Source organism: Xyrauchen texanus, chromosome 13, assembly GCF_025860055.1.
Source record: "Xyrauchen texanus isolate HMW12.3.18 chromosome 13, RBS_HiC_50CHRs, whole genome shotgun sequence".
In the NCBI taxonomy this organism is placed as follows: domain Eukaryota; kingdom Metazoa; phylum Chordata; class Actinopteri; order Cypriniformes; family Catostomidae; genus Xyrauchen; species Xyrauchen texanus.
In genome coordinates this window covers 24,598,638-24,625,513 of record NC_068288.1, presented here as the reverse complement: position 1 = coordinate 24,625,513, position 26,876 = coordinate 24,598,638, and the positions used below count along the sequence as shown (strand labels likewise).

General features: G+C 37.4%; 1 pseudogene; it reads right to left on the bottom strand.

The window, feature by feature from the left end:
* Window positions 1-1,809: 1,809 nt before the first annotated feature.
* The window catches only part of LOC127654227 (protein WWC3-like), a 105,570-nt pseudogene continuing 80,503 nt past the window's right edge, over window positions 1,810-26,876 (bottom strand).

Sequence of the window (26,876 nt, the reverse complement as noted above, 5' to 3'; positions counted from 1 at the left end):
GACCTCTCTCATCAATAAGGCATTTCCATCCACAGAACTGCCACTCACTGGATGTTTTTTGTTTTTGGCACCATTCTGAGTAAATTCTAGAGACTGGTGTGTGTGAAAATCCCAGGAGATTAGCATTTACAGAAAATATCAAACCAGCCCATCTGGCACAAACAATCATGCCACAGTCCAAATCGTTGAGATCACATTTTTTTCGCCATTCTGATGAAACATTAGCTGAAGCTCCTGACCCATATCTGCATGATTTTATGCATTGCTGTCACATGATTGGCTGATTAGATAATCACATGGATGATTCTTCGTTCCAGATGGGCTGGTTTGAATATTTCCATCACTGCTGATCTCCTGGGATTTTCACACACAACAGACTCTATAATTTACTCTTTTTGCTTTTTGGAGCATAAACATTTTGGCACTCGTTCACTTGCATTGTATAGACCTACAGAGCTGAGTTATTCTTCTAAAAATCATAATTTGTGTTCTGCAGAAGAAAGAAATTCATACATATCTGGGATGGGAGGAGGGTGAGTAAATAACGAGATAATTTTCATTTTTGGGTGACCAATTCCCTTTATTAGCTACAACAGCAGTTGAATGGGTTGCCATTTTTTTTTTCAATCAATCTTAATGAATCACTCAAACTCCCCACATTCTACTGTGCTTTCAAAGAGGGATTTTAGGAGTCCTGATGCATAAGTGCTCCTTGTCCTTGAAAGCTACTAATGTGTATTTCACGTCAAATGCTCTTGCGTTTAATTAGTCCCCTGCTCCATCTCTCCTGTCTGTGGAGCAAGTTGCACATGCTTTTACACACTGCATGGATACAGTGAGAGATTAATGGTAGGCTCAGACTTTAGCACAGGCTAAAATACACAGCACTAGTTGCGTAGACCTATCTCTTTGTCGGTAAAGCGGTTTCATCCAGAAATCCCCAGCTGAGATCTAGGAGTCATGACCCCAATTTAATCTACTTTGACACCCTGTAATGTAATTAAGTAATGCACATGAATTTGATGTTCTAAAATAAATGAGTCCATTCAGTTCCTGTAATTTCAGAATAGATGGTCACCATTCTCTAATCATTTACTCACCTTCATACATTCCAGATATGTATGACTTTCTTTTTTCTGCAGAATGCAAAGATTTTTAGAAGAATATCTCATCTCTGTTGGTCCTCACAATGCAAATGAATAGGTTCCAAATCTTTAAAGCTACAAAAGCACATAAAGGCAGCATAAAAGTAATCCATACATTTCCAGTGGCTTAATCCATATCTTTAGAAGCCATATGATAGGTTTGTGAGACAAACAGATCAATATCCAAGTCCTTTGTACTATCAATCTCCACTTACATTGTTCTTCTTTTGTTTTTGGCAATATACATTCTTCATGCATATCACCACCTACTAGGCAGGGAGGAGAATTTATAGTAAAAAAATGACTCACATCGATCGTATCCCTTCTGAAGATATCGATTTAACCACTGGAGCCATTTGGATGACTTTTATGCTGCCTTTATGTGCTTTTAGGAAATTACGGTTCCCATTCACTTGCATTGTAAGGACCTAGAGTGGAAATAAAAACCCTTCAACATGGTGTTGGGGAAAAAGCACATAAGATTTTTTTGGTTGTTTTCTGTTTCTCACATTTATTTCAGATGAAAGGTTGTGCTTTCAATGCTTTTGAGAGAAATGCCCAAAACAGTTTGTGACAAGTTCTTTGTCTATCTCAAGGAGGAAGCGGGAGACAGTGAACAATTCATGTGAATTTTATTTTTCACACTTTTCATTGTCAACCAAAATAAACTGCTTTTTAGCACAACATAAACTGAAAGCAGTCAGTGTTGTGCATCTCTCTCTCTGGTGGGCTGGATCGCCCTTTAAACCACTCTCCTCACTCACTAAAACAGCTGTTAGAGGTGATTTTCCACAGGTGTTCCCTTACAGCACTCACTCACTCGGCCTCGCTCTCCAAAGACGTTGCTTGGCCAAATCCCCATAACCACAGTTTGCTAATCATCTCTAATTTGTGTTTTATGTGAAAAGCTGCTAAGTCTCTCAATGGTAAATTTCTTTAATGATGGTGTTTTATGCAGCTTTAAAGAACATTACTGATTACAACAGCTATTTTTAAACAAACAGCACTGTTGCCAATCTTTGTGTTTATAGTGTTAAGATTTCCACATTAATATTCCAGATCTGTAGCATGTTAATTAATCCTTCTGTGCATTTATCTAAAACCATCAAAACGCAGGTAAAGTACTGGAGTGTACCAGAATTACCTAGTTGGAATAAATTTAACCCAAGCCCAATATGTTATTAAGGATTAGTCTGTGCAATAATTTATTTGAGAGAAATCAATTTTTGTAGTCCACAATGTTGAAACACCATCAAATCTAAAGCCAGGACTAAGCTTGAGATGCCACCTTCTGGACAATGGCGAGAAAATAAGTGGCATTTATTGACCAAACACCAATTCCCAGATGAACTGAATAACAAATGGAAAGGAGATTGAGAGATGCCACAAATCATAGATCATATAAAACTCAAAAGCTGACATCATTCCACTGATTAAATTAGCTGAATATGCCTATTCACCTGTATTGGCCAGACCTTGAAATATCAATTCTGAAAAACAGCAGAACTTTCACCGTTTAATGGTTTTAACTTAATGAGAGGTAACACTGCAGATGCTTTACAGACAGCATAAAAAACAACTGAAAACAGTGTTTCATATATTCATCTATATATTGAAAAGTACAAGTAATAAGTAATAATTAATATGAATCATTTTAATAGAATAACAGCTCAAGGTACAATGACAACTGCAATAATAGTGGATAAAAAAAGTGACATTTTAAGTAAATAACTTTAAAGTATCAGGTAACAGAAACAAAATCAGCCAAAATTTCCATTCTACTGTACGTCAAAGAACACTTACAGTAAGTGCTATTTGTTTTAAGCTTTTAGAAAATACATTAAAAAGCAGGGAGCATTTTTATTTCCTTCAAGGAAAAGTACTATAAAATAAGTTACAGTACAGTGAATTTGTCTAAACTGACTTTGTTCCCGTCTTCCAGCCTTAAGTAAGCGTAGACATTGAAATATCAGAAGTACATCATACATGAGTAAAAAGATGCTTTGTTCTTTAAAAAAAAAATCTGTAATTTCCCCATTTAAACAAGCAGGAAAATTGCCATGATGTCAATAATTACAAAAAATATAGGTGTACGTGATCATTAGTACTACCACACGCACACTCGCTCACAATCACACACGCTTGTTTTGTACAGCTTTCTGTTGTTCAAATGTAGCATATCAAAAAACTTTTAATCTTTGTGCTGATATAACTACATTTCTGTTCTAATTACTTCATGGGCTTGAATACAAAAAACTAAACAGACAGATTCTTCATATTGGATAGTGTGGCCTAGGGGGTGCTCACACGTCGTCAGCTGGCAGAGGCGGTATGTTGAATCTTGGTCTGGTAAAGAAAGCCATCTTCTCTCTGTATGAAATGCACACAAGAAAAGAGTATTGATGATAACATCCAACCATCTTTGGTTCTGATCAAGTCATTTCATACAATTTGAATGTAGTAATGCGTAGATTTATATATGCGTAGATTTATATATGCGTAGATTTAGGCAGGGATAATAGGGACATGTCCCTATCAGTTTTTAGATAATTGGAAATGTCCTGACCAACATTTGGGCAATTTTACCACACAGAAAATACTTGAATTTTATACTATGCTTTTATTTTCATTTTGACAATTATTAAAGCTCCTTAGTATAATTATTTATGTGTAAACTTTTGTGCATAGAACTTTTTAGCGCATAAATGGTGTTGTCACATGGCACCAGTGACTTTTCTCAGCAATGTTCAGGATGCCAATCACAGTCATTTGTGATTTAAAAAAAAAAAATTCTTGATATTGCACGTGTGGACTTACATTGGTATCTTACTTCCAATCCTTGAAATTAATCAATTTAAACAAGCATACTTTTCGTGTACAAACATTTCCTGTCTAAGTCAAAACTGTCCTGAGTTTTTACATGTAGCCCAATGGAGGACTGGTAAGTGCCCTCTTGAGGAAGACACCTTAAAATTTGAATGATTGTGAGAGCAGTGCAGGATTTTAAGATGCTAGTATAACTGCTAATAAATGTTTTAAATTACACATCGGAGAAGAACATCGGGAAGGATTGAAAAATAATGTTTGGTCAACAAAATAAGGCTTTTGTGTTCAAAAAATGTATTCGTTGTAAGCCTACAGCCTACTTTGTTCACAAGGCCTAATTTTTCAGTTTAAAAGTTTAAGTACTGCACATATACAGTGGGTACGGAAAGTATTCAGACCCCCTTAAATGTTTCACTCTTTGTTATATTGCAGCCATTTGCTAAAATCATTTAAGTTCATTTTTTTTCCTCATTATTGTACACACAGCACCCCATATTGACAGAAAAACACAGAATTGTTGACATTTTTGCACATTTATTAAAAAATAAAAACTGAAATATCACATGGTCCTAAGTATTCAGACCCTTTGTTCAGTATTTAGTAGAAGCACCTTTTGATCTAATACAGCCATGAGTCTTTTTGGGAAAGATGCAACAAGTTTTTCACATCTGGATTTGGGTATCCTCTGCCATTCCTCCTTGCAGATCCTCTCCAGTTCTGTCAGGTTGGATGGTAAACATTGGTGGACAGCCATTTTCAGGTCTCTCCAGAGATGCTCAATTGGGTTTAAGTCAGGGCTCTGGCTGGGCCATTCAAGAACAGTCATGGAGTTGTTGTGAAGCCACTCCTTCGTTATTTTAGCGGTGTGCTTCGGGTCATTGTCTTGTTGGAAGGTGAACCTTCGGCCCAGTCTGAGGTCCAGAGCACTCTGGAGAAGGTTTTCGTCCAGGATATCCCTGTACTTGGCCGCATTCATCTTTCCCTCGATTGCAACCAGTCGTCCTGTCCCTGCAGCTGAAAAACACCCCGACAGCATGATGCTGCCACCACCATGCTTCACTGTTGAGACTGTATTGGAAAGGTGAGGAGCCTGGTTTTCTCTACACATACCGCTTAGAATTAAGGCCAAAAAGTTCTATCTTGGTCTCATCAGACCAGAAAATCTTATTTATCACCATCTTGGAGTCCTTCAGGTGTTTTTTAGCAAACTCCATGCGGGCTTTAATGTGTCTTGCACTGAGGAGAGGCTTCCGTCGGGCCACTCTGCCATAAAGCCTGACTGGTGGATGGCTGCAGTGATGGTTGACTTACTACAACTTTCTCCCATCTCCCAACTGCATCTCTGGAGCTCAGCCACAGTGATATTTGGGTTCTTCTTTACCTCTCTCACCAAGGCTCTTCTCCCCCGATAGCTCAGTTTGGCCGGACGGCCAGCTCTAGGAAGGGTTCTGGTCGTCCCAAACGTCTTCCATTTAAGGATTATGGAGGCCACTGTGCTCTTATGAACCTTAACGGCAGCAGAAATGTTTTTGTAACCTTGGCCAGATCTGTGCCTTGCCACAATTCTGTCTCTGAGCTCTTCAGGCAGTTCCTTTGACCTCATGATTCTCATTTGCTCTGACATGCACTGTGAGCTGTAAGGTCTTATATAGACAGGTGTGTGGCTTTCCTAATCAAGTCCAATCAGTATAATCAAACACAGCTGGACTCAATTGAAGGTGTAGAACCATCTCAAGGATGATCAGAAGAAATGGACAGCACCTGAGTTAAATATATGAGTGTCACAGCAAAGGGTCTGAATACTTAGGACCATGTGATATTTCAGTTTTTTTTTTTAATAAATGTGCAAAAATGTCAACAATTCTATGGGGTGCTGTGTGTACAATAATGAGGAAAAAAAAATGAACTTAAATGATTTTAGCAAATGGCTGCAATATAACAAAGAGTGAAAAATGTAAGGGGGTCTGAATACTTTCCGTACCCACTGTAAATAAACAACATGGGAAAAGTGGGGTGAAATGTCAATGATCCATTCTCCCTACAATTTGTTCAGCTTGTGATGTCATTTTGGATTTGTCAATTGTTAATTTAACCTAAACTTTGTTTAATGCTGATAATACATTTTACAGAATGTCACTTCATGTCCCTGGGATATCATTTTCTCAAGATAAATCTTCTTGAAAAAGATAACATTTGATTTTGCCCCATTAATTTAGGTTTATCGCATCGCATATCACATTTTTCCTCCAAACTGTGCTGCCCTAGTGATCAGTTTGGAATTTGTTACTCTTCAGAAATCCTGGGTGAATGAGACGCTGTGAAAAGAGATTTGAATACCGCTAAGGTTAAAAAGGCGCCATATAAGTGCAGACCATTTAACATTTATTTTGCTTATATTACCAGACTGACTTTCTCGCATTTTCTAAATACCAACATTTTGAATATTATTCGAAACCAAACCTATGCCCTTGTTAGTGTGTAAGATGGGCATGTCATGGTACACTTACTTGAACGTCTGCACAGGAAGGGGCTCTTTGTGGCTCTGGCCCCTCATTTGCAGAACCTCTTTAGAAGCTTTACGCAACCTCCTCTCAGCAGCCTCCTCTTGCCTCTGCTCCTGTCTACTCTGCTTTGACTGAGAAAGAGAGATAAGGGGAGAGAAATTATGAATTATAAATCTTATTCTAAACAATGCATTCAATGCACAGTGTCTTACAATGGTATCTGCTTGTCTCTTTCTCCATATTTTCAGGTCATTCATTATTTTAAAAGTATACTAACTTTAAGTGAAAAAAGGCCAGATGCCATAGTTTAGATTATTAAAATAAAATGCTTCAAAATGCAGTGTTGCAGAGGCTAAACATTAGGCAATAACAAAGGGCTGGTGTAATGAATTATAAAAGTATTCATAAACATTGCAGTCCTTGCGCATATTACAGAACCAGTCACCTGAATTTTACACTAAGGCCAGACCAGACTAGAAATGCATATCAATCAAAATTAAGGTTGATATCAAGGAAATTACACTTATCAAGGTAATTCCACTTAATATCATATTTAAAAAATTTTATAAGGCAAATTTTGTTTAGGTTAAATGGAGTAACCCTAAGAAAACCCCTTGATCTTCACTACTCAAAAATACATATGTATATAGATACACCGATCAGCCACAACATTAAAACCACCTGCATAATTTTGTATTGGTCCCCCTCGTGCCGCCAAATCAGCATCAACCTTCCTATTCTGAGATGCTATTCTTCTCACCACAATTGTACAAAGCGGTTATCTGAGTAACCGTAGACTTTGTCAGTTTGAATCAGTCTGGCCATTCTCTGCTGACCTCTCTCACCAACAAGGCATTTCTGTCCACAGAACTGCCTCTCACTGGATGTTTTTTGTTTTTGGCACCGTTGGCTTCTTCCTTGCGGAGCAGCCTTTCAGGTTATGTGACATAGGACTCATTTTTCTGTGGATATAGATACTTGTCTACCGGTTTCCTCAATCATCTTCACAAGGTCTTTTGCTGTTGTTCTGGGATTGATTTGCACTTTTCGCACCAAACCACATTCATCTCTAGCAGACAGAATGAGTCTCATTCCTGAGTGGTATGATGGCTGCATGGTCCCACAGTTTTTACACTTGAGTACTATTGTTTGTACAGATGAATGTGGTACCTTCAGGCTTTTGGAAATTGCTCCCAAGGACGAACCAGACTTGTGTAGTAGCACAATTTATTTAGTATTTTTTTCCTGAGGTCTTCGCTGATTTCTTTACATTTTCCAATGATGTCGAGCAAAGATGCACTGAATTTGAAGGTAGGCCTTAAAATACATCCACAGGTACACCTCCAGTTTCAGTACACCTCCTATCAGAAGCCAATTGTCTAAAGGCATGACATTATATTCTGGAATTTTCCAAGCTGCTTAAAGACGCTGTTAAATTAGTGTATGTAAAATTCTGACCCACTGGAATTGTGATCATAGTCAATTAAAAGTGAAACAATTGTTGGTAAAATTACTTTAGTCAAGCACAAATGTCATAAACGACTTGCCAAAACTATAGTTTCCTAATATTAAATCTGTGAAGAGGTTCTAATGTAAAACGTGTTTTAATGACTTCAACCAAAGTATATGTAAACTTCTGACTTCAACTGTGTGTGTGTGTGTATAATATATATATATATATATATATATATACATACACACACACACACACACACACACACACACACGCACACATTAAAGTGTTAGTTCACCCATAATTGAATCACCCTCATGCCATACCCGATGTGTATCTGCTGAACTCAAACAAAGATTTGAGGACTTTATAGGTCCATACAATGTAGGTGAAGGGGCCAACATTTGTAAGCTCCAAAATCCACATAAGGGCATCATAAAAGTACTCTAGATGATTCTGGTGGTTAAACCTATATCTTTAATATGTTTTAATATAAATTCTCAAAAATGTTGGCACCCATTCACTTGCATTGTGAGGACCTACAGAGCTGAAATATTCTTCTAAAAATCTTCTTTTCTGTTCTGCAGAAGAAAGAAAGTCATACACATCTGGCATGGCATGAGGGTGAGTAAATGATGAGAGAATTTTCCTTTTTGGGTGAACTAACCCTTTAACTTGATGGTAACACCACTTTAAATTTTTTAAGTCATTAATTTCTTTTTTTGAAAATGCTAAAAATGTTTTTCTTATAGGCATGAAACAAACATGGACACAAAGATAATATTTCCATGAATTTAACATATGTTTGAAGCTGTATTTATTAAAAGTATTTCAAATTTGTATCAAGACAACCTTGTTTGTCAATGACACTTAAAAAATACAACACTCCATAAAATCACTCAAAAAGTTGCATTCATTAATTTTTATATACTAAAACATACAGAAAATGGCAAAAGGAATGCAAAACTGTTGTATTACACAGTGTCCTAACTAAGCGTGATGCAAAACATTCCAGTAACAAGCAATCTGTCTGTGTACACAGAACACTAAACCTTCAAGTAGCCCTGTCCACTATGAATTCTCATTGGTCCAAAATCCCTTTCCTCATGAATATACCTGTACATTAAACACAAGATATTTTCTGACTTGCAGTGATTGTGCTGCTTGAATCACCGCAAATCAGAAGAAATTTGATATACAGTTTTGAGGAGTGAGATTTTGTACCAATGAGAGGTCCCAGTGAGCGGAATTACCTTCTCACTGTCAATCATTGAATGAAATTCAAATGATTGATGCCATGTCAAGATCAAGGCTATTTAGGAAACAAAATTTCATTAACAAGTACGATATACCTTTAATTGGTTGTCACTTTACACGTCTGATTAATACACAGTGCTTGAGTGTAAATGGGCAGTACCTGTCTCTGGGCCTCTCGTAGCAAATTTCGGAAACCCTCATCCCGTAGGGCCCAATGAGGGAGATCTGCGGGTCCGCGGGGGCCTTGCATTGGTTCCTCCAGCCGCAGTTTCAGCTCCCGCAGTGCCGCCAGCTCCTCGCTCAGCTGTCTCTGTCGTGTACGGCAGGCCTGGAGGTCCAGCTCCAGGTCCAGAGAGGTACGCGTAGGCTGCTCAGCCAGCGACGAGCGGTGAGACTGCTGCAGTCACAGCAAATACAGAGACATGCCTAAGTACACTTCCAGAGTACAAGATAATATTCAGAAAACTGGTGGTGGGTACTTGTATTTCAAAGTATCATATAATTTGATTGCTATCTATCAAGATTGTAAAATATCACAGTTTTGGATTGCAATACATTAAACAAACCTAGCTATTGATATAATATTGTAATTGCCTGGTCTATTCTGATAACCACCTGTATGTGCAAAATGTCCAAGAGACCGTTCACACAGGATGCGTTACTGCATTCAAAAACAGCAAGACAAATTTCAAATGGAATGCAACATATTGTAGGCATCTCAAAACCCTAGAACTCTTCAACCTGGCAAAGTGTTTTAAAAATGTGATGCTCATAGCACAAATGCAAAAATATACAGCTAGATAGTGTTGCAACAAAGCCAATGAAGTCAACTATAAAAAAAATTAAAGTGTGAGTGGTACTTAAAGGGTTAGTTCACCCAAAAAGTGAAAATTCTCTCATCAGACGTGTATGACTTTATTTCTTCTGCAGAACTCAAACAAAAGGCTTTTAGAAGAATGTCTCAGCTCTGTAGGTCCATACGATGCAAGTGAATGGGTGCCAACATTTTGAAACTTGAAAATCCACTTAAGGGCAATATAAAAGTATTCCAGTTGACTCTGGTGGTTAAATCCATGTCTTCTGAAGCGATATGATAGGTGTGGGTGAAAAACAGATACATTTTAAGTCCTTTTTCCTTAACTTTCAATTTATCCTCCTCCTGTTTTTGGTGATTCACATTCAAGTGAATTTATGATTAAAAATTACTTGAATATTGATCAGTTTCCCACACACACCTATCAAATCATATCATGTCTGAACACATGGATTTAACCACTGGAGAGGTATGGTTTAGTTTTTGTATGGATGCTTTCTTTATGTGGATTTTGGAGTGTCAACATTTTGGCACCCATTCACTAGTATTGTGAGGACCTACAGAGCAGAGTTATTCTTCTAGAAAGAAAGTCATTCGCATCTGGAATGCCAGGAGGGTGAGTAAATCATGAGAGAATAAAAATGTTCTGGTGAACGATCCCTTTAATAAAGCAGCTTTTGCATTCTAACCTGTTTATATCGCCGAGTTCTTCGCTCCAGAGTGTTTCTGATAAAGGGAGATTTCTTTGGTAGGGTAGAGCTATCACTGTCACTTCGGTACAACTGTCAAAGACCAAAAGGGAAGATAAAAAAAGAGAGAGATATAACACCAGGTAACAATACATTCGGCAGCATTTGGACTTGTTAATCAGTTTTTTTGAGTAATTTCAACACTCATTTCAGTGGCTTCATCAGTTGTAAGATGTAATCGATAACCCACACCACAATGTAAACCCAGAAGGTGCAACATCCCCAGAGAGTGTAAAATGTCTGTGTTTCTGCTTACCCTACAGACATACTGACTGCGAGCTCCAGGTGAGAACGTCTGAGATCTCACTATTGTGCTGCTGCGCATAAACGGCGAGCTGTGACCCCAGCGGCCTGCCCTCTCCTTCGGACGCATCCTCATTGGCTCTGGGAACATGCCTTCTGTGTTGGTTGCCTTGTCCACCTGAAAAACACAAATCATAAACGTAAGGAACCTACTCTTTAGTTCACTGCTGAACTTCCACAGAGCAAAAGCTTTTTACTTTAATACTATTAAAGAATTAAGAGGGTTTAGTATTTTTTTTATATAATAATAACAACAATAACATTTATAATAGTAAGAGGAGACTTTCTGCAGTCATTACAACTTAACCTTTACAATACCTTTATAATTGGATTTCTCTCTGTGGGCTGGAGACAGCGCCTCCCAGACGCCAAGCAGATGCCTTCAGCACACAAACCCCCAGGACAGGGAGTGACAAACGCTGTACTGTTACTGCAGCCACTGTCCACTGACTCAGCCTGCCAACTCCTACAACACACAGGGCATTTAGACCAGAGAAACTGTATCAAGGATTATTGGAGTATTGTTCTTATGCGGTCACATTTATAAGCTGGACGTTGTTTAGCCTAAAGAGAGAAAGAAAGTGTGCAAGTGTGTAGACCTCTCAGAAACGGCTTCCCCTGGTTCCTCCTTCCTATCCAGCTCCTCTTCTCTCCCCTGTAACTCTTTCTTCATCTCCTCCAAATGAGTCACCACTGACACCTACACAAAAAATGGACAGTAGACATTATATTTTCAAGACCTGATGCATCATTACTTTAATTACAAGGGCTGTCAATTGGTTAAAAAATAGTAATCAAATTATAGTACATTATATGCTGATAACTCAAACTAAAATCGCAAATGAACACAGTATTGTCAATACTTTAAGACATAACTTTATTCTGGAAGATGACTAAACATTGAATAGACAATACAGAATCAATTTATGCTCATTTTGATTGAACAAAATCCTATCAATTGCCTACAGTCAACTGAATTCACTTCTGTTTTTAAGATGTATCTATTTTTAAGATCAATTAAAAGTACAAAACTTTTAATAGTTTTTGAACGCAAGAACATTTCTAGGCATGTTGTCTGTTCTACCTTTGCATATAGGTTCTACTTCAAGCTTGAAATGCTCTGATCACAGGAACATTTCATACACCAGAAATTACAAACAGGCCAGAGGGCATGATTAAATGTATACATTTTTATTGCATTATTTTTTTATAATGAATTGTACTACATTAACATGTTAAAATGACAGCCCTAATAATTCTAATAATTTTTATAATGAAGCTTCCTTTTTTTTTTTTAAAGATACAATCCCAAAAAATACATCAAATAAAATCCCTTGCTTTCAATGTATAACTTGGAATATCTTTGTGTTTATTTAAAGCAAAAATGCAGCAAAGTGTCAGCAGGGGCAGTGCAAGTTATTAGTTAGTTATTAGAGAGAGAGTGGGAGATCTATTGGCAAAATTATAGCATCATGAGTCAGGTTCAAACATCACCTCAACCCTGTCTTGCCCTTCCTCTTTCTCCTCCTCTTCAACCATAATGCGGCTGGGCAGACTGAGGCTGCTGTGCTCGGGCCTGTGGTTCTCTGTGCTGTGTATCGGCACTCTGTGCCACTGGAAGAGCATTTCTGTGCTGCCTGCACAGTCCGCCAGCGAGACCAGAGTAGAGCCCTGAACAGCAAACAGCCATTGGTCAGTTTAACATATTATATCACAGACACAATACTGAAATATACAGTATGAACACTAAAGGCACAAAACAAACTTTTTAGCACAAGCTTTCAATGATTAATAAACAGTGGGGGTCCAAATGTCAGAGATCACTTGTGAAAATGCTTCTATTTCTCATTAATTCCTATTTGTCATTACAAATGATATTATTAACAGAATAATTTGAGTCATTTTAATTAAGTTTAACTGAACAATTTATACAATTTTAAGAATTTCTTAGTATTTATTCAGAACTGGTATGTCCCCATTTTTCTTTAATGACAGCCTGTATTTGACTCCACAATTAAAAAGACAAAAAAAAAAAAAAAACCTGTTGATTCATGTTATCCCAGCATGATTTAAAGTATTATTCCGGGTTCAATACAAGTCAATCGACAGCATTTGTGGCAAAAAGTTGATTACCACAAAATGTGTTTCAACTCGTCCCTCCTTTTCTTAAACAAAAAAAGAAAAAAAAGTTACAGAGAGGCTCTTACAATGAAAGTGAATGTGGACAATTTTTGGAGGGTTTAAAAAGGCAGAAATGTGAAGCTTATAACTGTATTAAAGCACTTACATTAATCATTCTGTTAAAACTTTATTCTGTAAAGTTGTTTAAATCGTCATTAAGGTTTTAGGGTTTGTTGACATTACAGTGCTATGAAAAGTATTTACACCAATACTGATTTCTAATGTTTTTGTGTATATCTTAAATTCAAACATAACATAAAACAAAAGGCAATCTGAGTAAATACAAAATACAGTTTTTAAATGAAAATTGTATTTATTGAAGCAAATTGTCCAATACCAACTGGGCCTGTGTAACCCCAAATCTATGAAACTGCATTCATAATGGGTTTCAGCTGGACTAGACACAGCCAGGCCTGATTACTGCCAGTCCTGTTCAATCAAATCAACACCTAAATAGAACTTTTTCAGCAACATGAAGTTGGCTTAAAGGTCTCACTCAGTAGCACATTATGCCCAGGTCGAAAGAAATTCCAGAAATTATGAGAAAAAGATGATTAAAATACATCAGTCTGGGAAGCTATTTCAAAGGCTCTGGGACTCTAAAGAACCAGAGTGAGAGCCATTATCTCCAAATGGTGAAAAGTAGTGAACACTGTAGTGAACCTTCTAAGGAGTGGCCGACTTTCCAAAATTCCTCCAAGAACACAGCGACGACTCATCCAGGAAGTCACAAAAAAGCCAAGGACAACATCCAAGGAACTGCAGGCCTCTCTTGCATCAATAAATGTCACTGTTCATGACTTCAGTATAAGAAACACTGGCCAAAAATGCCTTCCATGGAAGAGAGGTGAGGCGAAAATCACAGTTAATCCAGAAGAACTATAATGATTGTCTGAATTTTTCCAAAACACACCTTGATGGTCCTCAAACCTGGGAGAATGATCTATAGACTGATGAGTCGAAAGTTGAACTGTTCGGAAGACGGGGGGTCCCGTTATATCTGGCATAAATCAAACTAAGAAATTCCACAAAAAGAACACCATACCTACGGTCAAGCATGGTGGTGGTAGTGTGATTGTGTGGAGATGCTTTGCTGCTTCAGGGCCAGGGTGACTTCCAATAATTGAGGGAAAAATGAATTCTGCTCATCAGTCTGTGAGTTGAAGCTAATGCGCAACTGGATTATGCAGCAAGACAGTGATCAAAAGCATAGGAGTATGTCCACCTCTGAATGGCTCAAAAGAAGCTCAATTAAAGTTTTGGAGTGGCCTAGTCAAAGTCCTGACTTGAACCCAATTGAGATGCTGAGGCAGGACCTTAAACGGGCAGATCATTCTCAAAAACCCTCCAATGTGGCTGAACTCAAGCAGTTCTGCAAAGAAGAGTGGGCCAGAAATTCCACCACAGCATTGTGAAAGACTAATCTCCAGTTATCTGAAGCTTTTGATTGCAGTTGTTGCTGCTAAAGGTGGCACAACCAGCTATTAAGTTTGACTGACAGGTTAAGTGAACAAAATGTAATATCTTGTTACAATGGCACCTGTCAAGGGGTGGGATATATTATTAAGCAATTGAACAGTCCTTTCTTGAATGTCATGTGTTGGAAGCAGGAAAAATGGGCAAGCGTAAGGAACTGAACAACTTTGACAAGGGACAAATTGTGATGGCTAGACGACTGGGTCAGACCATCTCCAAAACGGCAGGTCTTGTAGGGTGTTCCCGGTATGCAGTGGTTCATTGATGTGCATGAGGAGCGAAGGCTATCCCATCTGGTCCGATCCAACAGAAGAGCTACTGTAGCATAAATTGCTGAAAAACGTAATGCTGGCCATGACAGAAAGGTGTCATTACAGTTTGCTTCATATGGGGCTGTGTATGGAGCAATGGAAGAAGGTGGCCTGGTCTGCTGAATCAAGTTTTCTTTTAGATCATGTGGACGGCCGGGTGCGTGTACGTCATTTACCTGGGAAAGAGATGGGAGGATGCACTATGGCAAGAAGGCATGCCGGCAGAGGCAATGTGATGATCTGGGCAATGTTATGCTGCAAACTTCTTTGTGCCAGATACCACAGGACAACTTCAGAGTCAATGCCTCGATGGGTCAGAGCTGTTTTGGTGGCACGAGGCACGATACACGATATTAGGCAGGTGGTTTTAATGTTGTGACTGATCAGTGTAGGTGTTGGATAACTTTTTTGCTTCAATAATAAAAATAAAAAATATACTAAAATATATATATATATATATATATATATATATATATTTGAAAAATGTATTTTGTGTTACTCAAGTTGCCTGTGTTTTATGTTATATCTCTTTTGAAGATCTAAAATAATTTAGTATGAAAAATATAAGAAATCAGGAAGGGACAAATACGATTTCACTGAACTGTATTTATAGCAACAAAGTGGTAAAATCGGCTATCAATTTACACCAAAAATATTAGCACGTGATTTTATCACAATAAACCTTAAAAACTTGAACTTGAGGACTTGAATTTGAACATGTTTACTTGAACTTCAATTTGCAGTTTTGAACTTGAATAGCATGAATTCAGATTGTTAAGTTCAGATTACATTTTTTAATACACTGATTCAGGTTTTATATTCAGATTTGGGTAAATTTGACAAAGACATCCGGGGTACTCAGGAAGAGCAATCGAGCCTGTATGTAATCAAACTCCTTGACCAATCACAACGTAGCTCACAGATCACATTTAGAAGAGGAAGGGTCAACTGTGAAATAGCCACCACCTCTCTCTAGCATAAGTTACTTGTTCTGCCCTGATGCAAACTCCAGTCATACTTAGTGAGATTGGTAAACAAGCTGTTAAATGAACTCAACTTTTTTATCAGATCAACGTTTGTCACCAGTGTTGTAACCACAAACACCCAGGGGATAAATAAATCTTTGCTGGCCAACCTTCCAATCCAGACTTATGCTAATGTTAACTTTGCAGTTGCTATGATTTGAACAACTGCACTTGAAAAATTAAATTAGAGTAGACTATCTAGCAAACATGACATTACACTGGCATTACATATTGGCTAGCGAAACCGCAAACATTAGCTAACTGCCTTTTGGAGCCTGTGGCAAATATTGATCTGATAACATTTATCTAATGCATCAAACAGCTTGTTTACAAATCACACTAATTACCTCTGGGGTTTGCATCAGGGCAGAACAAGTAACTTCCTCTTTCAACGGTGAACTGTGAGCTACGTTGTTATTGGTCAAGGAGGAGTTTGATTGCTCCGAGTACCCCAGATGTCATGTCAAAATTACCTGAATCTGAATATAAAACCTTAATCAGTGTATTAAAAAACTGAATCTGAATTCATTCCACACACATTTGAATTTCAAGTTAGATGTAATTCAAGTTAATGTTCAAATTCAAGTCCTTAAATTCAAGTTCAAGTCCCAATGGCACATATTTCATTCCATACAAAGTAGTTAACATGGCAAATGTCAGAAATGTGCTTAGTGGCAGATTTGATAAAAGACCTAGAAATAGTACAGAATCTCTCACAATTTCTTCTTCGTTTTACGTCATAACATTTCTTTGTTTCAACATTTTTTAAATCCTAAAACTTTTGAATTTTTGTGTGGTCTAAGACTTTTGGACTTGTATGTGATTTTGTCCTAACCTCACAAACTTTGTTGCCAATTCTGCTTATTATAAGTGACTTTGATCTTGCACTTAGTACAATAAAGTATGCCCCACCACTAATAGCAGCTGTCTACAGCAAGCTGATCATTCGCAGGATATACATTTTTGTTATAAACAATTACATTTTCACTAGTTAAAATTGCTAATACTTTATATCAGGAATGTAATTACTAATAGTGATTTTTTTTATAAACCAGTAACTACATTTGCACAAGTAAAAATGTTAATTCTTGATAAAAAAAAATTACATCACTCATTCTTGATAACTAAAATTAAATTTGAACTATAACTGCATTTTCACAAGTAGAATTTCACAATGATCGGTCATCCACTCCTATTCGAAACTAAATTATAGATATCTTCAATTAGTTACTTACTAGTTGAAATTCCAATTTGACATATTTGCAAAGAACTCCTAACTGACATATTTGCAAAGAACTCCTAAAAAAAAAAATATATATATATATATATATATATATATATATATATATTTTTTTTAATATCAATAGTTACATGGTTACTAGTGCAAAAGTCCATTTTTGATTTCAAAAATCCATTACAACATGTGAAAATGCTCATTTATGATCCAAGTAATTTTGTTTTCACAAATGAACATGCTAATTTCTGATATCTGTAATGAGATTTTACTAGTAAAAAAATCCTTTTTAGATATCCTTAATTACTCTCTAATTTATTGATATCAGAGTATCCATTTCCAGATATCAGAAATACTTTCACATTTTCACTAGATTAAATTTTTTTTTTATATCAGGAATGGATATTTGATGTCAAGAATTAAAAATTTTAATAGAGCAAATGATATAAAAATGTGCACTTTCACTAGTAGTAATTCCATTCCTGATATCAAGAATTAGCATTTCAACTAGTAGTAAAAATGTAATTCCCACACTCAACATCAGTCATGTCAATCATATGGCTAGTGAATGAATCCAAACCAGGTCCAACCTGACACGTGATCTCGTGCATATGTGCATATTCGCGCTTCACACCATAAACCGGATCAGTGAGTCACAGTGTCACAAGGGCAAGGCAACCCACAATGACAATATGAAGCAAGAAAAAATAGGAGGTAAAAAGTTTTTACTCCATTGTTTCCAAACCAGCACTGGATCATTATCTGATATGATACTATTGGAGTTTGACTGATAGACTTGTTAATGATCCATATCATTTATTTTATTTAGGCCTTACTGTTTGCTTAGATTACCCACTCTCTTCTGGCTTTACAGCATGAGCATATGCCAATACCACTTATCTATGGTATGTATAATACAAATCATGTATTCAATAAATAGATTAAGTGAATACATTTTTCCAATATGACTGTCAGGCAGCATTTAAAGCTTTAAAGATAATTATTAAATATATATATATATATAGATAGATTAAGAGTCTTAGAATTAAAAATGAATTGTTTGATGCAGGCAGGGGTCAGAGAGGTGTACTTTGCTGTTGGGCTACATAGCAACTGGCAATTATCATGCCTTTTTTTTTTTTTCTTGGGTTAAAAAATAAGCACAACAAAACCACCCTGGCATCCATTCAGGGATCTTTTATATAATATATTATATTATGCATTTCATCAATTAATAGATTGAAAAAATGGTTTGAAATTTTGTTGGCTCATGATTTCTTTCTTCATATAGTAAATGTTGTGCTTTTTCATTTTGCTGGATTGTGTTGATAATTTACCACCTATCCTGAGCAACAGTCACTGGAGTAAAAAATGTTTTTAGGGTCCTTATTCTGGCCTAGTTTTTCCAGCCCAAATTGCTTGTTTCTCTTGAAAAATCGGGCAACACCGCTGACAAAGATACAAAGTATATGATATGCTCAAGTGTCTTACCAGAAGCTCCTCTTGACCAAGGGGCCCCACGAAACAGAGGTTTAGCTGTAAGGCATGGGCCCCAGGGCCTCCAGCACTCAGGGGATCCGGAAGCCCTCATTAAAGCTGAGCAGGGATTGAGGCTCCTGGGCCTTACAGCAGTAGTAGGTGCAGGGCCGACTAGGGTCCCCAGGAGAACATTAACCTTCACAAATCTGAGACAATAAAGACAATTAAATAAAGCTACGGCCATTTCCGTAGGGGCACATCACTCTTATAGAGGAGGATGAGTATGTTTATGAATGTGATGATTGGAATAATTACACTTTGCATCCATCTCTCACAATGGGCTTGTTTAAATTTCTCATCTGAAGAACATGCAGCAGCAAAAACACACCATTTGAATCAGTATCTGAAAAATGAATGAATGCATGAATGAATGAATGAATGAATATTGTTAACATATAAATCATAATCAGGATGGTGAGTGTGGCACTTACAGAAGACCAAGCTGAATCTGAACTGGCTCTAAGGCTGTGACGTCTTGAGCAAAAGTGACTTCCTCCGATTCCTCTGTCCTACTGAAAAGAGACATTTATAAATATTTACAACATCTGCAGCAAGATAACAGACTTTTAGTAATTGTGGCCTCACAACAGAAAATCTGCAGAGAGTGGACCAGGATTTAACTGACAGAAGATATAAACAACACAATCTTTATAACACATCCAATATTCAGTAATCAAAAGATATAGGGGGGGAAATTCACAAAGACTGAATTGTGCCCAGTAAAAGCGCTGTTTATTTGCACGTACTGTACTTGCCTATCTCACTAAAGGAATTATGGAGATCAGGCATCATGCAAATGCGGCCACAAAATGAACATAATTTGCACACACAATTCCGGTATGATTCGGAGTGCAATCTAGTGGAGGATGCAGCAGACCACCATCATCTTACATACTTTGGCAGGTCTGAACAGCATCACTCTAGTACGGTGATCCTAAATCATCTTTTGAACCTGTCGAAAGTGCACTTGAAAACACTGTGCATCTGAATATATGCCAGGTTATCACACTCTTCTCCATCATTTGGTCTTTATTTGATGAATTACTGCTGATATTATCGATAGAAAATGTACACAAACATCTCTTAAATCAAATAAATGTTACTATCTGCTTTCATCTGACGGTAACAGCACAATGTAAATTGCGGCAGGCATTTCTGTTGAATGAAGTGCAATTTATAATAAGCGTAATTTAGAAAGAAAGGAGGCAAACTTCCATGGACAATGACTTAATTTAAATACTCAAGACAATTTCAGCACTGATGGGGGATGGGAGAGTTACCCCCCCATATAATCAAAACAAGCTTGCACACACACACATTTTGGGTAAAATAGTCCGTTTTTTTAATCAATACTATTTTTATTGACACTTTTCCATACTGATTAAATTATAAGTATATTTATAATACGATACATACGATGCTGCTTTTGCATTTGGCAAAAATTAGGTATTTTAAGAGGCAGCATAATTAAGTTTTGGAACAGCTTTCGCATCAGGAGCGTACCTATGTTGCCTTAAAGAATTTATTCACCCAAAAGTGAAAATTCTCTCATAATTTACTCCATTTGCCATCCCAGATGTGTATGACTTTCTTTCTTCAGCAGAACACAAATTAAGATTTTTAAAAGAATAATTCAGCTCTGTAGGTCCACACAATGCAAGGGTATGGAGGCCAAAACTTTTAAGCTCCAAATATCACATAAAAGTAATCCATCTGACTTCAGTGGTTAAGTCCATGTCTTCTGAAGTGATGTGATAGGTGTGGGTGAGAAACAGATTAAAATTGATGTCCCTTTTTTTTTTTTTACTATAAATCTCCATCTTTTCCCAACCCCAACCAGTAGTTGGTGATATACATGAAGCATGCGAATTGCCAAAAAATCTAAAGAAAAATGTTGAAATTAAAGTGAAAGTGGAGATTTATGGTAAAAAAAAAGGGACTTAAATGTTGATCTTTTTCTCACCCACACCTATTATATCACTTCTGAAGACATGAATTTAACCACTGGAGTCTTAAGGATTAACTTTATGCTGCCTTTGTGCTTTCAGGAGCTTTAAAGTTTTAATCACCATTCACTTGCATTGTATGGACCTACAGAGCTGATATATTCTTAAAAAATTTTATTTTTGTTTTCAGTCGAAGAAAGTAAGTCATACAAATCTGGTATGGCATGAGGGTGAGTAAATGATGAAAGAATTTTCATTTTTGGGTGAATTATTCATTTAAAGAGAGGCAGCTCACTGTGATAAGAAACAGGCCTTTTGTTTGTGTTTGGGTATAGATCTTTAGAGGAGAATCTTTTCTAACCTTCTGCTCCAAGTTTCAAACACCCCACTGTCTGTTGCCAAAACATCTTCATTGACTCCAGCAGACACTGCGTCTTGCCCTTCTGCTGGTCCTACTCACACTCTTACAGCGCAGAGTCACTCCTATTTTTAAGTCACATTTACAAACACAATACAACACAATACGATAAGTACTTTTGCAATGGAAAGTTACAATTCCCATTGCAATCTCCATGAGACATTCATCACCTGTGGAGCTGTGTGTGCCCTGGAGCCCTCCATCTCGATGGGTCTTTCCTTCAAGGAGGTATGCAGTGGCTGGGCCTCCCATTTCCCTTCCCCAGGAAGATCTCGATTGCTGCTGGGCTTGGGTCTGACACCGCAGCCCTTCCATCAACAACCCCTGCCAGCCACCTCCATGTACTCCTCAGTCATCTGGGCCAGAAGGCAATCTGGGGGGCGGAGTGGTAGGGGGTGTCCATGGGGAGCTGGGCGGTGAAAGAGAGGACAGCGAGGACCGAGAGGAAAGAGATGTGAGAGACTGCGGTGTGTCGTGGGAGCGTTTTGGGCCGAAGGCTGAACCATCCCTGCTGTGGGTCTCCAATGGGAGAAGGTATCGGAAAGAAGGGTCCGGAACATCAGAGCTGCCCTCTGGACGCTCATACTGGGGCAGGCCATAGATGTCGGTAAAGCTGACAGAACTGAGAGAACCACGGCTGGAAGCTAAAGAGCCACGACTGGAGGCTAAAGAGCCACGGCTACTGCTGGACTGAAACAGTCAGATTACTGGCTGATAGGCTGCACAAAGAGAAAGATGAAGAGAGAAGATGGTTCAGAAGTTTCCGTTTGGGACGATGTGGTTGTGCATCCAATATTTACAAGATCATCTTGTGGGAGCGAAAATGTTTTGACTTCTGAGTATATGGCAAAAATGTATATATTATAGATGTCAAAAGTAGCAGTACTTCTGTGTCAGTATTGGTAAGTGGATACTAAAATAAAATGCAACAATACCAGGCATTATACAGCACTGGTAGCACAAAGTACTTACTCAATTCTGTACTAAAGGACATATTGATGGGCTGACTGTTTCAAATGCTCTTTATTATCCTTACAATTTACTCTTTATCCTTACTGTTTAAACGTCAGCCTTTTTAACATGTAAAAAATGTAATAATTTATTCAACTACACAATTTTTGGCATTTGTACAAATAATATATGGTATTATGTAAAAATCACTCAAACAACAGTACTGGCAAGACAGAGAAAAATACACGCTGCTCTTAATTTATTTCTTTGTCATTACAGACTATTTACTTTAATAATTACTTAAAAACTTGAAACAATGTTTAATTATGGTAGAAATATCTGTAGCCTACATGCAAGTTTCTTGTTTTAATTTGAATATTTATCTTTATCTAACTTCATACCACACCCTGTACCTAATCCATTTTTTGGAGTTATGCCCACACCTCTTTAATATTCTTCAATCTTTCTCTTAAGAATAGTGTAACACAAAAATAATTCAAAAATTTAAAGTAAATTATAATGGGTTAAGTGCCAAAAATGTATAAGGCCATTAGAAGCACTAGCAACGCATAAGTGTTTTTTTTTTTTGCACCACAATAAATTACATTTTTATGATTATTTCCTTTCTATATAAGTTTACAATCACAGGATACCATTTCATTTAATGTAAACATCATGTACAGATACAGATATCCAAGAAATTAGTATTATATTCATACAAATTAGTTCCATATCACATTGATTATCTGTGCAACGATGGTGAATTATCAGTATCCCATATGAGTGTACACAGACAAAATATACAGTAAACACTATTTTTTACTCAAGGTGGTGCTGTTGTTTCAGTGATTGACTTTATTTACATTTGCCATTGCTATTTGATGAAGAAACAACATAAAAGTAAACTATAGCAAATAAGTACATAAGTATAACCCATGAACAGTATGGTATGACTTGTCATTTGGGTGTACTACTTAAATTATGTTAGTTGTGCATCTATTTAGATTCTTTAGAATAAGTACCTGAGAAAATACTTGTGTAGCTTATGCGTGTCTTCTTTGTGTGTAGCTCAATATGTATTTGACTGCCAGTTGTGTCTCATGACATTTCAGTTGGTAAGTAATTAATCCTGTTCTAGATTTGTCCTGTTTTGTTGCATTCTCTTAAATGTACAGTAGATCATTTGACAGTGTTGACAATATACAGAATATATATTTTATTATTTTCGAATTCTCTTGAAAATATTCTGAACATTTTACACTATCTAGGCATTTTGTAGATCCGTTTGTGATAGATATACGTGCCAGGTCTCTAAAGATCCAAATATGTAAGAGTGTTTGGTGAAATTTCCATGCATTTAAGGGTTAAACTAAAGGAGTGTGATGAATAAGGATTACAGATTTTTTTAGTTGTATGATTAAAATTCGGTAGCCTATTGACATTGTTATAAGCTTTTAAGTGTGCAAGCAGTGTGTGTGTGTGTGTGTGTGTGTGTGTGTGTGAGATATACCTCTTCAACTGAGTGTGTAGATAGGTGGTGATCCGGTTGGCCTCCTCTAGTTGTCTCATAAATACATTCCTTTTCTCCTGTTGTAATATCCTATACAACACATAATATGACAAATTTTACTACATTTTGTATAAATATTTGAAGTCTGTTCTCTAGAGGTCTTGAAAAGGCTATTTTATATTTCTCTGCTTCTTCCAAACAATTTCCCAGATTTGAGAACACAAATGTGATGCCAATTGTTCAACAATTTATTCAACTGTTTATTGCACACAACTGGAAATTATTTTGGGGTAATTTTGTCAGCACAATAATGCCTGCAGAAGTGTTGTAGTATTTATGTTCTTTATGTCATTGAATCTTTTGTATGATGTGGAAAGTTGGCTCTCTTATTTTATGGCTGCTAATGACACTTTTCAATAACTCCAAATTTAAGGGCAAGAAGAAAAAAAAAACATGCAGGTGGAGTATGGAAAATAATATGTATATTGGTGGAATTTTACATTTTGAAAAGTTTGGAATAATGTACAGATTTTGCTGTTTCGGAAGGAAATTGGTACTTTAATTCACCAAAGTGGCATTCAACTGATCACAAAGTATGGTCAGGACATTACTGATGTAAAAAACAGCACCATCACAATTTGAAAAAAGTAATTTATCAAATCTAGACAGGCCCCATTTCCAGCAGTCATCACTCCAACACCTTATCCTTGAGTAATCATGCTAAATTGCTAATTCGGTACTAGAAAAGCACTTGCCATTATAATCAAACACAGCTGAAAGCTATTTGGTTTGTTAAATTAAGCTAAACATTGTCTTTGTTTTTGAGTTGCCACAGTATGCAATAGAATGGCATGTCTTAGGGTCAATATCATGTCAAAAATGGCAAATAAAAAACGCTTTCTCTAGAAACTCTGTCAATAATTTTGAGGAGGACTTCATACAAAGGTGTACACTACAGTCTTCAAAGACAAAGGAAAACTGGCACTGACAAGGACAGAAAGAGATGTGGAATGTCAGATGTACAGTTAAACAAGAGGATAAGCACATCAGAGTCTCTAGTTTGAGAAATAGATGCCTCATGTGTCCTCAGCTGACAGCTTCATTGAATTCTACCCGCTCAACACCAGTTTCATGTACAACAGTAAAGAGAAGACTCAGGGGTGCAGGCCTTATGGGAAGAATTGCAAAGAAAAAGCCACTTTTGAAAAAGAAAAACAAAAAGAAAAGGTTAGAGTGGACAAAGAAATGAAGAAAAGAAAGAGTGTTATGGATCTTAACCCCATTGAGAATTTGTGGGATCAGCTAGACTGCAAGAAGTGCACAACAAGACAGCATCTATGGCAAGTGCTACAGGAAGTGTGGGGTGAAATGCCACCTGAGTATCTGGACAAACTGACAGCTTGAATACTTTAAGAGGTTCTGTAATTATTTTCAAAAATAGTAATTTTTCACATTATTAAATGCCCGACTATACATTGTGATCAGTTGAATGCCACTTTGGTGAATAAAAGTACAAATTTCTTTCCATAAAAGCAAAATCTGTAAATATTTCCAAACTTTTGGCCACCATTGTAAAACAAATAATATTTATTCATGTAGAATAAATGTAAAAATAAAGAGACCCTATACAGTGAGGAAAATAAGTATTTGAACACCCTGCTATTTTGCAAGTTCTCCCACTTCGAAATCATGGAGGGGTCTGAAATTGTCATCGTAGGTGCATGTCCACTGTGAGAGACATAATCTAAAAAAAAAAATCCAGAAATCACAATGTATGATTTTTTAACTATTTATTTGTATGATACAGCTGCAAATAAGTATTTGAACACCTGAGAAAATCAATGTTAATATTTGGTACAGTAGCCTTTGTTTGCAATTACAGAGGTCAAACGTTTCCTGTAGTTTTTCACCAAGTTTGCACACACTGCAGGAGGGATTTTGGCCCACTCCTCCACACAGATCTTCTCTAGATCAGTAAGGTTTCTGGGCTGTCACTGAGAAACACGGAGTTTGAGCCCTCCAAAGATTCTCTATTGGGTTTAGGTCTGGAGACTGGCTAGGCCACGCCAGGACCTTGATATGCTTCTTACAGAGCCACTCCTTGGTTATCCTGGCTGTGTGCTTCGGGTCATTGTCATGTTGGAAGACCCAGCCTCGACCCATCTTCAATGCTCTAACTGAGGGAAGGATGTTGTTCCCCAAAATCTCGCAATACATGGCCCCGGTCATCCTCTCCTTAATACAGTGCAGTCAGCCCTGTCCCATGTGCAGAAAAACACCCCCAAAGCATGATGCTACCACCCCCATGCTTCACAGTAGGGATGGTGTTCTTGGGATGGTACTCATCATTCTTCTTCCTCCAAACACGGTTAGTGGAATTATGACCAAAAAGTTCTATTTTGGTCTCATCTGACCACATGACTTTCTCCCATGACTCCTCTGGATCATCCAAATGGTCATTGGCAAACTTAAGACGGGCCTTGACATGTGCTGGTTTAAGCAGGGGAACCTTCCGTGCCATGCATGATTTCAAACCATGACGTCTTAGTGTATTACCAACAGTAACCTTGGAAACGGTGGTCCCAGCTCTTTTCAGGTCATTGACCAGCTCCTCCCGTGTAGTTCTGGGCTGATTTCTCACCTTTCTTAGGATCACTGAGACCCCACGAGGTGAGATCTTGCATGGAGCCCCAGTCCGAGGGAGATTGACAGTCATGTTTAGCTTCTTCCATTTTCTAATGATTGCTCCAACAGTGGACCTTTTTTCACCAAGCTGCTTGGCAATTTCCCCGTAGCCCTTTCCAGCCTTGTGGAGGTGTACAATTTTGTCTCTAGTGTCTTTGGACAGCTCTTTGGTCTTGGCCATGTTAGTAGTTGGATTCTTACTGATTGTATGGGGTGGACAGGTGTCTTTATGCAGCTAACGACCTCAAACAGGTGCATCTAATTTAGGATAATAAATGGAGTGGAGGTGGACATTTTAAAGGCAGACTAACAGGTCTTTGAGGGTCAGAATTCTAGCTGATAGACAGGTGTTCAAATACTTATTTGCAGCTGTATCATACAAATAAATAGTTAAAAAAATCATATATTGTGATTTCTGGATTTTTTTTTTAGATTATGTCTCTCACAGTGGACATGCACCTACGATGACAATTTCAGACCCCTCCATGATTTCCAAGTGGGAGAACTTGCAAAATAGCAGGGTGTTCAAATACTTATTTTCCTCACTGT